This window comes from Aedes aegypti, chromosome 3 (assembly GCF_002204515.2).
Source record: "Aedes aegypti strain LVP_AGWG chromosome 3, AaegL5.0 Primary Assembly, whole genome shotgun sequence".
In the NCBI taxonomy this organism is placed as follows: Eukaryota; Metazoa; Arthropoda; class Insecta; order Diptera; family Culicidae; genus Aedes; species Aedes aegypti.
In genome coordinates this window covers 26,623,656-26,640,288 of record NC_035109.1, presented here as the reverse complement: position 1 = coordinate 26,640,288, position 16,633 = coordinate 26,623,656, and the positions used below count along the sequence as shown (strand labels likewise).

The window sequence follows — 16,633 nt, the reverse complement described above, 5'->3', positions numbered from 1 at the left end:
AGAGTTGGGGGAAGGGTTGGTAAAATGAACAACGAGCTTGTTATGCATGAAAAACGAACTTCAATGATTTTTTTATCACGCACAGTCAATGTAGAGCAAAAATTAGAGTGTTCGTGTTCATACGGAGATAAACTGAAAAGAAAACATCGAAAAAACTAAGATTTGAGAAAATCACGTTCAAAAATTAGAACTGGTGTATTTTGGGGGTTTTCAATGAGTTTAATATCGTAAAATATGATGTCAAATCAGACACCTATAAAACTTTTTTCGAATGGGTTTTAATCATTTTTAGATGTACCTTAATGAGTGTGAATAAAAATTTCAAAAATGTTTGTTTTGCTCATGTATTTTGTATGACGTTCACTTCACCACCAACAACTTCATTTTACCCGCATAGTGCAGGTAAAATGAATATTTCCATAATATTTTGGGGACGATAAAAATATGTAAAAAATAGCTATCTTAGTCTTAACTCGTGTCGCGGCGTTAGATAATATCTCTATTTTGTGGTGCGATCGAACTATACAAATTCATCCTGTTTTTTCATTACTAGCAAGATGACATCCGTAAGGTGTTTATTCATTACCTATTGAACTTCATAATCTTTACACTGTATTTCCTCCAAAATCTGAGGGATCATCGAGAGATCGTGGACAGATAATTAACGGCCATTACGATTTTAACTCTGTAATAAAAAGAGTGATCAAATTGAGGGCCTTGGGATTAGTACAAAACAAAAGCTTAAAATCCAAAAGTCGAAAAGCCAGCCAAGTCCTTGCGATCAGTTAGACTACCATTATTACCACAGACAGGGCTTCTCCCTCAACAGTTGTCATAGAAAGGATAAGATAAGGTATGGTTTTGATTGGTGGTGTGATCGACTGTACGTATTTCTATCTAACCTCATGTGACCAGACGTCCTGTATTGTGCAGAACAATCCTGCATTTTCGATCGTCCTGGAAAATAACCGTCAAAATTCTGGCCAAACGAGATGCTAAACATGGCCTTCACAGTACTCTGATCTTAACTACACAGTGCAAACGAAATTCTGTCTTTCGATACCGATACTACAAACCCAGACTAGCAACACCTTATTAAACAATAAGAGTTAAAATTTTTTGTATCCAATTAATCCAATTTTAAATTGAATATTTCAGTTCTTTTAAGATTTGGGAGCGTTATTACCATTTTATTACATAACAACAAAATTGACAACTAAGTATGGAAAATCCACTAATTTCTGTGAATCTTGATTTGTAATCAGCGTCTTCTCAATTGATGAATTTTACCAAACGAGTACTTTTAGGTGTTTAATAAACTGTTCGTCTAATTTAGAAAAAAATGTTATTTTGCATTTGGACTAAAATAGATATACTTCGAGGTAAAAGTCACTGGCTCATTTGATTATTACTCTTGATGATTTTATTTTTTGTTTGCTCGATAACTTTTCAGATAGACAATCTAAACGAGCTTGATTTTCGTGGTTTTTCATGTTTTTTCATATTATGAGGAATCCAACACGACAAAATCTTCTTTTGTATGAGTCATAAAGAGTTTTAGGCAGAAATCTGGACAAACGGTGGTACCAACTCACTTTTTTAAATAAACAATTTAGCGTATGCGTATTGCGATTATCGCAATCAGTAAGTTCTTAACATATTCTCTGAATGCACTATGATTGTAAAATCACTAAATCAAGACGGAAACTTTTTGTCCGCCAGAATTTGCTTTCTGGCCCAGTGTGCACTGCTGCTAACAAGAAGTAACTTTGCGCCTTCAGCGACTATATTCGTCAACCGCGAGATTCAATATATATTATCTCATCGCACTTTTTCCTTCATGTCACTTTCATTTGCAACGGAGTTCACACACAGCCTTAAGCCTAGCGCCACTTCAACTCACTTCGGTTCGATACGCGCCGCGATTATCACGACGTATGACAGGGCGTATTACTTAATATTTTCACATACGCAGCAGCTGATCTAACCGGAATGGCCCCAACAGCCCCAGTAGACGAGTTCGGGACCACGATGATGGCGTAGATCAAAGACCTTGTTCGACGCGCGAATTACTTAATCGCGATGACACATTCAGGGCGACACTACCGTTACCAGTATCTAGTGGGACAGTTGCACCTTGACGTCGCGAGTCGAGTCAACTCTACATCCGTTTCGGGGAGTTTCCTAGCGCGAAAAATGTTAAGCTCACGGCGCGTGTTCACTGCTCAATCGATCGAGCCCGTCTGCGAGAGAGGTTTGGCGAAATGCACGCTGGTGGTTCCAGCCTTCGTTGGGGAGCCTAAGGCTTGAAACCCGAACCGGTGCCGTTGGTAGGACGTTTCTCGGAAGGTGCGAAGAAAGTTGATTGATTGTCATTTGTCGGTACATACGCCGCTGGATATTGCCGTTCGTACATATTCGCCTGATCCAGTGGTGCTCCTCTTGCGGACTACGGGCCGCATTTGGCCCTCGAGATCGTTGAATGCGGTCCGCAACTTTTGGAAATTAGGATTCAAAACATATATTTTAACATGATTTAATTAATTCAATTGAATTCATAGGAAAATAGATATTCAACAAGTTGAAAAGCTCACGACGTTTTACAGTTCATGTAGTATTCTGCAGCTTGAGCACCACTGAGCTAATCAATCGAAAGACTGTTAAATCCGCAGCTCGTACGCGAGGACATCGTGGAAGTTACGAGCGAGAGAAAGAGCAGAAGAAAGGCCAATAAAAGAGATAAAATTTGCATCGATTGTTTTGATTAAAAAAAAAAATATCACTTTCTTTCGACTGGGAGAAACATGTTTCGTTCGACTCAATTGGATGCTAAATTTAGCAATGTTTAGACAACCATCGGAAGTAGGTATTATCTTCCTCGTATGTTTCGCGACAAAAAATAAACCACTTTTCAGGTACTCTTTATTTCTGTCATCATACGTGGATGTGGGAATTTCCAATCAATACGATCCTACTCAGTCATCGTATATTTTTTGTCATCAGGTTAGCCAGTCGACAGTGACACAGATTATTGCGAAGGTAAATGGTTTTCACATAAAGAAATTCGAACTGGCAACGGGGATTATAACTGACAGCGTGTAATGAAGATAATAGATGTTGTTGTTAACTTTTTGTTACAAAACTATCAATTCTTTGTACGCGCCTTCAGATATTCATAATTTTTTCGGCCCAATTAAGGTTTTCAGCTTGTTTTCGATCTTGTGTTGATGAGAAATTATTGTGTACTATCATCATCATTTATATGTGCTTTTCATTTGATTTATGGTGAAGATGCATCGAAGCCAATCCTCAAATTTTCAAGAGCGCAAATCTAGAAAACTAAACATTTGTTGAAGCTGAAAGCTTTGTCAATTGTTCATCACCAGCGTGTGACTAATCGATTAAGTTTTCAGTTCAAGCCACTGTCTGGTCCTCCAGATTTGTGCTCTTGAAAATTTAATTCTAATGCTTCGATGCACATTCACCTTAACCTTCCTTGTGCATTGGGGTCATTTTTGGCCAATCGCTACGGTAAATAAGCTGTAACTTTGTAGAGAAAAGAGATATAAATCTGAAATTTTCTGACTTTTCCTAACTTTTGAAAACGAACATTTTCGTGCTAAAAGTAGCTTTCAGCGACCTTTAGGAGCGGCGCTACAAAAAAAGTGACACATTATGCATTAAGGGTCAAAAATGACCCATGGCTTTAAAACGCTCTCAAAAATCCATTTTTTAACCGATTTTCGTTCTTTTAGCTTTACATGAAAGATATGGAACTCAAGAATGGAACCCTGGAAATTGTTTGTCAGTATGGCCATTCTGGGCACAAGGGCACAAGGAAACCAAGAACCTGTTTCAGAAGGAACTGGCGTATATCATATTCAGCAGTTCATCCACATGTATATAACGACGGTTCAAATTTCATGGCTTTTCATTCCGATTTACAAGAGCACCAAGAGGACCAACATTTTGATTTGGCCGGTATTTCGGAATATTCCGGAACCGGTTCCGCTAGGGTGTGATGTGGACATTTTCAGACCATCATATAGTACCATCATGCGACGGCTCAAAATACATGATTATTCATCCAGATGTAAATGGACACCATGCCACCTAGTGGAACAGAGCCTGCTTCTCAGCATTTATTAACGGAGAGGTTTGCCATCTGACTATTTTTGCCTATGTATATCGCTTGGCAAGCACGATGATATTGTATGCCTGGGAAGTCGAAAAAATTTCCAACCCGGAAAGATCCTCGTCCGGTGGGAATCGAAACCATGCCCCTTAGTTTGGTCTAGCTGAGAAGCTGCGTGTTTACCGCTGGGCTTCCCAAACATAAGAATATTATATTAGAATATCATTTCCGTTACGGCCAAATTAGAAAAAATGATTATACAGTTAACTCAGCATAACTGAATTTTTAACGGACCAGAGAATAAGGGAGGTATACAGTAAAAGCTAGAGTAACCTGACCACTGGATTACAACAGAGCTGAAACAGATTTTGTTATTCCGTTAGCGCGTTTTTTATAAAAAAGTATGTTATAATTTTTAATGATTAGTAGTTAAAATAATAAAAATTATAACACAATTTACTCTAAACTAAACTAAACTGAAACAAATTATGTTATAATTCAAACAAAAGTGTAACTCATTATGTTTCGAATCAAACCCGAATATAACTCATTTTGTTATTTTCCATTACTGAATTATAGCAAAATTTGTTATAAGCAATTGCTTTCACAAATTTTATGAAAAATGTGTTATAATTATGTTCTAACTAGTAACAAATTTGAAGCAGCTTTTGTTAATATAACTGGTTTTGTTTCAATTATGTTTAAATTTCTTCCATGAACTCAAAGTACTTCTAGCAAAAATGAAACAAAATTTGACATTTGTAATAAATCTTGATATAATCGTGCTACAATATTGTTGTAATCCAATGGTCGGTAGTAGATAAAATAACAAAAAATACAATACAGTTTCCTCTATACTAAACAAAATTGAAACAAAATATAATATAATTTAAACAAAAACTTATTATTATGTTTCAAATCAAACAAAAATATAACTTAGTTTGTCATTATTCATAACTTAATTGTAACAAAATTTGTTATGTTTTTTACATGAATAAAAGTGCACATGTATATGTAAATTCCCTCAGATTTTTATCACGATTTGTTTAATAATTATGTTATAAATTCAAACAAATTTGAAATAGCCTTTGTTATTATAACTGATTTTGTTATAATTATGTAAGGACATTGTTACAACTCAACGTGCATGAACAAAAATGAAATAAAATTTGATATTTGTAACAAATCTTGATATAATTGTGATACAATATTGTTGTAATCCACTGGTTGCATACTGTGCACGTGCTGCAGCCTTATGTGCAGGAGCCATAAGATCCAAGATAATCTCTACTGTAATCCTTACAGCGATTTTTCTATGGGTTCCACAAGCGGTTTCCCTGAGATTTCTCCAAGAAACAAATTTTGTTCGCTACCAGACCGTTTCTGATAGAACTCCAGAAATACCAACAATTCCATCAGGAATATTGCCAGAAGTTCCTGCACGGATTTTTCCAAGGATTACTCCAGGAATTTCTGCAGGGATATTTGTACAGGGATTTCGCCAAGACTTACTGCGGGAATGTCTCCAGTGATTCCTCCATAGATTCCTCCAGTAAAATTTTAACTAGAATTTCTCAAGGAATTTCTCGAACGATTCCTCAGGGAACTTTTTCAAATATTACTTCTGGGCCACTCAGGCTTCTCAGACACCCGTCTAGAATCACATAACAAGATTATGACATATTGTAACAAAAGCTGTTAAATTAACAGAAGTTCATATAACTTTGTCAAGATGGCTTTGTTCTTAACTTGTCACATTTTTTTGTATCAGTTTAATTACATGACATTTGTTTTATTTCTTATATTGCATGTGTAAGTTGGTTGTTAATAACATCTAAAGTTATGAACAATAACAAAATTTGCAATAATGTTTGTTTTGTTGTGACAGGTCGGTAACACGTTTTGTAATCATATTGGTATAATTTTAATAGGATTTGTTATATTCTATATTTATTTTGCGTTAAATTTGGTATTCCAACTACTAACGGTATATGTTTTATAACAACTGGTCTTATAATAAAATCATATAAGAGCAAAACTGTTATAATCTTGTTCATTCTATCTGGTCGGGGACTCTTCTTAGCATTCCTCCAGGAATATTTCTACAAGGATTTATGCAGTGATGTCTTTGAGGCTTCCTCCAAGTTACAATACAACGATTTCTTGAAGCATTACTCCAGATATTTCTCCATTTGTTTGTCCAGAATATTCTCGAGTAGTCTTCTCGAGATTCTTCTACGAATTATTCCTGAGACTTCCTCCGAGATCGCTCCCGAAATTCTCCTGGAGAAATTCATCTAGGGATTCTACAATAAATAGCTTTTTGAATTCCTATAGGGATTTCTCAAAAGTTTACTTTAAGAATTCCCTCAGGCATGCATCCAGGAAATCGCTACATGAATTCTTCTAAGGATTTTTTCAAGTAATCTTCCAGGAATTCCCCTTCAAATTTCTTTAGAGACTCGTTCTGGGCCTCCAAAAACTCCTCCGGGCAATTCTTCGAGAATCCTCTATAAATTCCTACATAGATTTACCCATGAATTCCTCCAGAGATTTCATCAAAATGGATAATAATTCATCCTGAATTTCATCTGCGACTTTTTTTAAAGATTCCTCTAGGAACTCCTTTTTTTCAAGAAGATGTTTGAAAGAAAAATCTTAGATGAGGTCCTGAAAAGATTCCTAGAGCAATCCCTGGAGAAACCTTAAAACAAAATTCACAATCGAAACACGTTCCTGACGAAAAGCTTTCCTAACTGAAGCGGGAATCGAACCCGCACTCCTTGGTCGATGCGGATAAATGCGTTGTAATTCTAGAAACAAATAGAGTAATCCCTTGAAGAATCCCTGGTTGAATTCCTGGAAAAATGTATGAAGTAATTCTTGCAAGAGCCAATCGAGGGATTCTTAGAAGAATACTAGAGGAATTCATGAAAAAATCCCTGGAACATAAAATATGCTTTTTTGCTCCGCTGTTTATTTTTTACCGGCTATTTTTTATAATAAAGACTGCGTAGACGAAAAGCATATTTCATTAAAATGTGCAGTTGATTGTCTACCAGCCCATCCTTGGACAATTTCTAGAGGAAATCATTGAGATTTTTTTAAAGCAATCCTTTGTGATATTCCTGATGAAAAAGCTGAAGAAATCCCTACAGGAATCGCTGTAGAGGTTTTACTAGAGAAATCCATGGATGAGCCTCTGGAGATACTCCTGTAGGAATTTCTAAAGGGCTTCTGGAGGATTTTTGGAGAATCCTTGGAGGTGTCCCACGACGAATGCTGGTAGAATTTGTAGAGAAAAAAACCCCTGTAGCCCCTGTTTTGACTCTTCTGGAGAAATCCCTGGAATAATTTTCGAGAAATCCCAAAAGAAATCTTTGGAGGATTCCATAAAGAGATTGACCAAAAAAATCAATGTAGAGCATTTACTGGAGGAATATTTGTAGAGATTTTCGTAAAATAATCCCTGAAGTAGTTCCTAGCATAATGTATGACTAAATTCCTGCAGGAATTCATAGGAGAATCACTGAAGGAATTTCAAGAAGAACTCTTAGAGGAATCCCTGATGGTGGTTCAGAACGAGTCCCAGTTAGTCTGGAGAAATTATTAAAATAATTCATGTCGCGATTTTTCTTGTGGTAACTCTGGGAGAATTCCTCCAAGAAATTCTTGAGGAATTTGTAAGTTGAGAAACACCTGTAAAAATTCCTGGTAGAATCCCTGGAGGAACCCAAGAAGAAATTTTCGGAATAATTCCTGGAAACATCTTGAGAGGACTACTTGGAGATATCTTTGTATGTTTCCGTGGAGGAATCATCAGAGAAAATTCTGAAGAAATCACTGGATAAATATCTTGAGTAACCATTGAAACAAAATACCCTAGTTTAACTTCTAGAGAAATTCCTGGGGGAAACCTTGAAGATATGAACATTAACATACTCTAACAATCCCTTCATAAAAAAAGTGTTGCCTTGAAGATTCTCTGCAAGAATCCTTGATTTTCTAGAGGAATCTCTGAAATAATACCAGAAAAAATCGTTTGAAAATTATCTGGAGAAATTCCGCAGCTTTCCTGAAAGAATTCCAGGAACAGATCTTGGAGGATTTCTGAGAGAAACTCCTGGAAGAATCCCAGGAAAAAATTTACTTTAGTAATCACTAGAGACATTCTTGCAGAAACTCTTTGCGAAATCTCTAAAGGAATCCCTGTAAATGTCTTGGTTGTCTTGGTAGAGTTATTCGAACAACACGCCAAGCCGTTCCCATAGGGGACGTTAGCCAAAAAGAAGGACGTTTCAAGTAATACTGTTCTATATGGTACGCCCTCTTCAACATCTAATCCAATTTCTCTCGCCGTACCCTTACGGTACCTATCCATTTAATATTCATTGCTTTCTTCTCCATGCTCCCTCTTACTTCAAGTAAAATAGACCGATATGCCGGTAACCAAATTAAATGCCTGTAAATATTGTTTGCAGGAATCCTAGGACGAATTGCTTATCGCATCCCTGGAGAAACTCCAGCAGGAATTGCTAAGATATTCAGTCTTGATAGGCCCTATCAAAACTGGTCTGAAATGTATCATGGGAATAGTTCTTCCTGGAGCAATCTCTGGCAAAAGCTCTAGTGAAGAAATTGCTGTAAGAATTGCGGTAGAGACTATTCGTGAAGGACTTTTCGAAATAATTCCTGGAGAATTCTCTGGAAGAACCTCTGGAGATATTTAGAGAGTGATTCTTGAAGGAAATCTGAAGGTTTTCCTAAAAGGATGACTGGTGTCCTATTTGAGCAGGTCTCAAAATTGCGATTGATGTCAAAAGTTATAATAGTTATAAGTTAGAATTATGTCGAATGATTTCGATTCCTTATATTATATTTTTTTACTAATTTGGTAATAACGGAAATAAAATTCAAGTATGATAACTTTATGTTTAAGAGACCAATATAGCCTCAGCGGTAAATGCGCAGCTTTTCAGTAAGATAAAACTAATAGACATGGGTTTGATTCCCACCGGTCGAGGATCCTTTCGGGTTGGACATTTTTTCGACTTCCCAGGTATACAATATCATCATGCTTGCCAAGCGATATACATTGGCAAAAATAGCCAGATGGCAAATCTCTCCGTTTATAAATGCTGAGAAGCAGGCTCTGTTCCACTAGGTGCGTAACACCAGGTATATGGCATGGTGTCCATTTACATCTGGATGAAAAATCATGTATTTTGAGCCGTCGCATGATGGTACTGGGGATTTTTTTTTATTATCGTACAAATTGGGCCGAAGGGTCTCAGATTTTCATGAAACTTTTTCCACAGGCAGGGCTCATGGATATATGAATAAAAAAAATTGAGAAAAAATCAGGGTCGCCTATTTTTCCGGAAAACTCAGGTAGAAATTTTTTGTTTTCCCTTGACACTACTTACTTTGAAAAATCATAACTCAACAACGAAACATTGTAGAAACAAAGTTTTTATATGAAAATTTAAGCAAATTTTCTCAGAAATCCAAAAAAAAATATGAACTGGAAAAAGTTTTCCACAAAATTTTCCACCGTTAGGGAAATTCATAAAGAAAAGCTGGAAAATCTATGCCCGAACTCGCGGAAAATTTTTATTAAAATATTTTTGAGAAGGAAACTTTATAAACTTCAATTATAGTAACTTTTAGGATGTACTTTTTTTTGTTCCTAAGTTATGGTCAATTTTGTAAAAAATGCAAAGATTTGCCATACATGCCTTTTCGTTTAAAAATCATGACTCAAGATTCATCATGACTTGTCGAACCGGTAATGGAGCACTTCACGCAAATTTTCATCTTTTCCGTAATCCACCGAACTCTATTCGAATGAAGCTTACTGATGAGGCCTTGGCTGACCGATCGTAGATTTGTCCTTACTGATTTGTGGCCGTCCAGTCCGAAGGGGTTACAGCATAAAGAATTGTATTCGTAATATTGAACTTTGTCCATTTCAACAGCTTCGGGAAAAAATTTTTCACTTTCCAAAAATTATTAAAGAGGAATATAAAGCTGATAGACAACACTTGCACTTTCTCACTGCTCTTTGTTAGTTTTTGGTAAACTTATGACTCTCAAGCCATTTCAACGCTTTAAACTTGAATTGGTAAATACCTATTTGTCATATTGTCTACCCATTTATTTAACTGTCAATTTTGTAGTTACCTAACAGGAAAAAAAATGCCTACATTCTGATTGAAGAAAACTTTGTAGTTTCGTTCTTAAGAAATTTTGTTTATGAACTTATAAATTTGTAAATATATGGTTCAAACAGCTCATCCTAGCAATATTTGATCATGTTTTAGGAACGAAAAATGAGCGTATTGAAAAATATTGTAGGATTGGATCTTATTGATCGCTCTTTTCAAATATACTTTGTTTGAAAGCTGGAATAGCTAATCGGGTTTTCATTATTTGTTTTCATAAACAGTGAAAAATGTCCTGGGAAACTGATTCCATTTCAAAAATTTCATATATTTTAGATAATTTGAATCCGGTTCGACAAGTCATGATAAGTCTTGAGTCATGATTTTTAAACGAAAAGGCATGTATGGCAAATCTTTGCATTTTTTACAAAATTGACCATAGATCAGGAACTAAAGAAAAGTACATGCTACAAGTTACCAGAATTGAAGTTTATAAAGTTTCTTTCTTAAAAATATTTTAATAAAAAATTTCCGCGAGTTCGGGCATAGATTTTTCAGCTTTTATGAATTTCCCCAACGGTGGAAAATTTTGTGGAAAACTTTTTCCAGTTCATTTTTTTTTGGATTTCTGAGAAAATTTGCTTAAATTTTCATATAAAAACTTTGTTTCTACAATGTTTCGTTGTTGAGTTATGATTTTTCAAAGAAAAGTCTTATATGGCACATCTGGACATTTTTCACAAAATTGGCCATAACTCAAAAACGAAAAAAAAGTGCTTTCCAATAATTTCAGTGATTAAAGCTTATAAAATTACCTTCTCGAAAATATTTTTTTGAAAATTTTCCACGAGTTCGGGCATAGTTTTTCCGGCTTTTCTTTACAAATTTTGCCAACGGTGGAAAATTTTGTGGAAAACTTTTTCCAGTTCATATTTTTTTTGGATTTTTGAGAAAATTTGCTTAAATTTTCATGTAAAAACTTTGTTTCTACGATGCTTCGTTCTTGAGTTATGATTTTTCATAGTAAGTAGTGTCAAGGGAAAACAAAAAATTTCCACCTGAGTTTTCCGGAAAAATAGGCGACCCTGAATTTTTCTCAATTTTTTTTATTCATATATCCATGAGCCCTGCCTGTGGAAAAAGTTTCATGAAAATCTGAGACCCTTCGGCCCAAACCCGTACGGTAATAAAAAAAATCCCCTACTATATGATGGTCTGAAAATGTCCACATCACACCCTAGCGGAACCGGTTCCAGAATACTCCGAAATACCGGCCAAATCAAAATGTTGGTCCTCTTGGTGCTCTTGTAAATCGGAATGAAAAGCCATGAAATTTGAACCGTCGTTATATACATGGGTATGAACTGCTGAATATTATATACGCCAGTTCCTTCTGAAACATGGTCCAGGTTCCCTTGTGCCCTTGTGCCCAGAATGGCCATACTGACAAACAATTTCCAGGGTTCTATTCTAGAGTTCCATATCTTTCATATAAAGCTAAAACAACGAAAATCGGTAAAAAAATGGATTTTTGAGAGCGTTTTAAAGTCATGGGTCATTTTTGACCCTTAATGCATAATGTGTAACTTTTTCTTAATGCATTAGGAAGGTTAAGGTACACCGGTGCAAGTTATAGACGAAATGGCTTAAGAAATTTAATTCGTTCTAACTTTATCCGATGAACCTTATTTGATATTTGCTATGTTCAAAATATTTTTTGTGACAAAAAATGTATTGCGAGAAAATACATTTTAATTCACTCCGAAAAATCTTTGGTCCATGGTATAATCGAGACAATTACTAAAATATTGTAGGCCATACGATCACAATCAGTGCTGGGAATGGTAATAGTAGTAGGCTTGAATTTCGAGAAAGTCACGTGGATCTTCCCAGTACAGTAGTTCAAAAAGGTGAATCTCATCAAGTAGCCTACACAGCTATAAATATGTTGTAAATTTAAGTTTATTTTCATGCACATATTTGGAGCATCAAAATAAACCTAAATTTGAACGACCAATCCATTATTTTTCAACGAATTCACTTTAAATTTACACGATCATGTAATATTCAACCATTTTTAGTTGAAAATTGAATGTACTTACTTGATACTTGATGGGCTACAATCCGCTACGTTGAATCTACGCCGAATGGATAATTCTTCTCCACTGGGCTCGGTCCTGAGCCAATCGCTTCCAGTCGCCCTGAACGTTAAGTGCCCTTAAGTCCTCTTCAACTGCAAAAAGCCAACGTGTGCGCGGCCTACCACGAAGCCGACGGCCTCGTCCGGGTTCTCTACTGAATATTATTTTTGCTTGTCGTTCTTCCGGCATTCGTACCACGTGACCAGCCCAACGCAGCCTGCCGTGTTTTATGAGCTTGATAATATCCACTTCTTTATATACTTGGTACAACTCATGATTCATGCGACGCCGCCAGATGCCATTTTCTTGTTTACCGCCGAGTATTGTTCGCAGCACTTTACGCTCAAAAACTCCAAACGCTTTCCGGTCGACCTCTTTTAACGTCCAGGATTCATGGCCGTATAGGGCAACCGGAAGGATAAGAGTCTTATATAGCGCGAATTTTGTTTTCGTCTGCAGGCTACGGGACTTAAGCTGGTTACGGAGCCCGTAAAAAGCCCTATTCGCAGCTGCAAGACGCCTTTTCACCTCGCGGGTAACATCATTATCGCAAGTCACTAAAGTACCAAGATACACAAATTCTTCCACTACTTCAAATTTTTCACCACCTAGCACCACTTCACTACCAACGTCACGATTGGAACCACGCTGTCTACCAGCGATCATGTACTTAGTTTTGCTGGTGTTGACGGTAAGTCCAATCCTCGCTGTCTCCCTTTGAAAAGGCACGAATGCCTCTTCTACGGCTCGACGATCAATTCCGATTATATCGATATCGTCCGCAAAACCCAGGAGCATATGCGACCGGGTGACGATGGTACCGCTTCTTTGCACGCCCGCTCTCCTTATAGCTCCTTCGAGAGCAATGTTGAACAAAAGATTCGAAAGCGCATCTCCTTGCTTCAATCCATCTAAGGTTACGAAGGAGGTTGAAGTCTCATCCGCAACCCGCACACTTGATTTCGATCCATCCAACGTTGCACGAATTAGTCTAATCAGTTTCGCCGGAAAACCGTGTTCTACCATTATCTGCCATAACTCATTTCTCTTTACTGAATCGTACGCCGCCTTGAAATCAATGAACAGATGATGTGTCTGCAAGTTGTATTCCCGGAACTTATCAAGGATTTGTCGCAAGGTAAACATTTGATCCGTCGTTGATCGGCCCTCACGAAAACCAGCTTGGTATTCGCCGACGAAGGACTCCTCCAGCGGTCTCAATCTGTTGAACAGAACACGTGACATTATTTTGTACGCCGAATTGAGGAGCGTTATTCCTCGGTAATTGGCGCACTCCAATCTGTGGCCCTTCTTATACAGAGGGCAGATGAGGCCCTCCAGCCAGCTAGCAGGCAATTCTTCTTCCTCCCATATCCTTAACAGAGTACGGTGCAGCATTTCGTACAGCTGCTCACTACCGTGCTTGAAAAGTTCGGCCGGGAGCTCGTCTTTTCCAGCAGAAAATTGAATGTATATTCATTTAAATTTACATAATGCTGTAACAACACACGAATTTGGTTTATTTTCACAGTAGACGTCAGTTTACATCACATTGAAAATAAAATATTTTTTCTGTGTATATTGGGTGCATGAATTTTCTAAATCATAAGTGTCATTGAAAGCTCTAAATGCGGGAAATGCAGCGGGAAATAGAACATTTTTCTACAGTTATTTTGGGTTGTTCTTAGCAACGGATGTTTTGCTATTTTCAAGGCTTTTTTGCCTACAGCAGAGATGAGTGTGAATTTCACTGGACCGGCTGACTGTGATTTGCTTTGCTTGTCTACTGTAGAGTGAATTTCAAGATTTTTCCCAACCCTGCTCACAATAATTTTGACAGCGTGAGCATGATCATGAATGACCACTTCGATTAGCTTGGGATCAGCCAACGATTCTCAATGTACTCAAACCGTTCAAAATTTAAAAGTTAATAACGGCGCCTGCTACGTCCCTACGGTCATCGGGAAAGGGGAGAATTGGTAATTAGACAGCCACTGTTATTAGAGACCGAATATACCTCTGCATCATCACAGTGGTCATGGAAAGGATATTGGGTTAGTTGTATAAGATAATAATCTGGGAGTTACCTTTGATTGGCGCTGCGATCCATGATATAGGGGGATTACGCGAATAATGAACACCCCCTTTTTCTTTGAGAATATGCATTACATTAAAATTTTATACACTGTGTAAAATGCATATTGTATATGAACTTTTTAACGGTATAAACGTTTATGGTTTGCTTCAATTATCCTCTGAAATTTGACTTTATTTTTTTCTCAGCTTTATAAGCATAGAAGAAGAAGAATCCAGTTTTTGAGCAAAGTAGCTAACCTAGAGAAGTTTTTTTCTTTCTAATGTGATAGAAGGGGATACGTTTTAGCTATCAGAACGTCTAATACCCATTAATGATAAAGTTTGTACTAAATTCCTCTAAAGTATTCATTTTGCCCCAATACCGTTTTATCAGCCTTGTTTTCGACCAAATTTTCTATCTCGGTTTTCTGACATTTGATATGATGTTTCTCAATATGAATGAATGCAGCACGTCCTACTGATTACGAACATGAAAACCAGCCGAGGGTAACTGAAAAATATTACTTGTTTTTAATTAATTATGATACAGGGTTTACGGCTAACCAGCCGAGTGGAAGTTTGACAACTACCGAAAAACTAAACATTACATATACTTTTCAATTGGATTAAATGGACAAATTGTAATGTTTAGTTTTTCGGTAGTTGTGAAAAATATTGCCATTTCATGGTCTTTAAATGAGTATTTGTTTAGTGTGTCAAAAATGTCACTGAACCCCCTACATTCACACTTAACTGTATTCGCGATAAACGCATTGTATACCTGACGAGTGTGATCCCAACTGCATTGATCGTCCCTGCAGGAGTAAAATACAGAATCAAGCTCTATTCATGCAAAATTCAATGACCGATTCACTGAGAGGCGTCTTGAGAATCCCCAAAAGATTTCAACTAACAATTCCAAGATCAATTTCTGGAGAAGATGTAGAAGAACTGCTGATATTGAAGATTTTTTTGGCCATTATCTTTGAAATCCATAATTAGAGTATACAGAAAAATGTATGTGTCCCTGCAAAATGCCGTGCTTATTGCGAGAATTTCTCAAGAAATCCAGGAGGAAAAAAAACCTAAAATTAATAGAATGCCGCTTGTGTGAAGTTTGTCCGATGGTACCTCCAATACTTCTTCTGTTTGGAATTATGTTCCCATTGCGATAGATCTTGCCACTCGGCAGACACGATTATACTATAGACAGATAATGGTTATATTACTCAGGGACCTCCAGGGGCTAGCATCTATCATTCATTAAAAAAGGCACGGACACCGACCAGCTGCACAGACTGTAACTTTACACTAGACAACAAACGAGCATGCTCCAGGGACATAGCCGTAAAACATTCCTGACGAAAAGTTTCAATTGCTGAAGCGGGAATCGATCCCATACCCCATAACACGATTGCACTTAATGTGAGATAGCTTGGAATCATAATTCAATAACGTACCAAAACTTTGAAGGCACAAATCTCGCGAAAGAGGCATCAAACTACAGTGCAATACCTATTTTAGCTTTGTGCACTTGCAGAAAGCTTAAAATAAGAAGATTGACCTTGTACGTTCATTATTTCAACAGATTAGTGCCTTTGAAATATGGAATAGGGGCACAAACCGGCCATTGTACCTGCCATGTTTGAATTCCGAGATGTGTCACCTTAAATGCCTGACGACACTAACCGCACGGCCACGAGGCCCACACTTTAGAATTTCCAAATGTGTTCACTGTATTCCATTCTCCAATCAAAACACAGTGAACATGTTTCATGTAAACTTTCTTGATTTTGAACGAACGAACTGCACGCATACCTGGAACCTGGGAGGGAGAAACCAAGGGGGTGGCAAGAGCCAATAATTACCAACCCGACATCAATTCAACATGGCGTCCAGTGTTATTGTTTTAATTATTTTGGGATGGACAAAACAAAGTTTTTATGGGTAGGAGACATCAATGATACCTCGCTGATGCATAAAACAATAAACAAAATGATGAACAAATGAAAAGCGTATTAAAATACGACGGTTTAATGCGATGTGTTTAATTGCCAGAATCTAGCACTAGCAGCGTATGAGCCGTATACTCGAAAATCAGGGAGAAACCGATACAA

At 37.0% G+C, this 16,633-nt stretch overlaps 1 protein-coding gene across 5 annotated transcripts in view; it reads right to left on the bottom strand.

Moving 5' to 3' along the window:
• Window positions 1-2,723, bottom strand: part of LOC5578567 — a 36,550-nt gene extending 33,827 nt beyond the window's left edge. For 3 of the 5 annotated variants that reach the window (XM_021851862.1, XM_021851860.1, XM_021851863.1), the window contains exon 1: window positions 1,904-2,723. The gene's annotated coding sequence lies outside the window, so the exon portion shown is untranslated. Of the gene's footprint in view, window positions 1-1,758 lie in introns of all 5 variants that reach the window. The other 2 variants (XM_021851861.1, XM_021851864.1) reach the window with 2 other exon arrangements.
• Window positions 2,724-16,633: the final 13,910 nt, after the last annotated feature.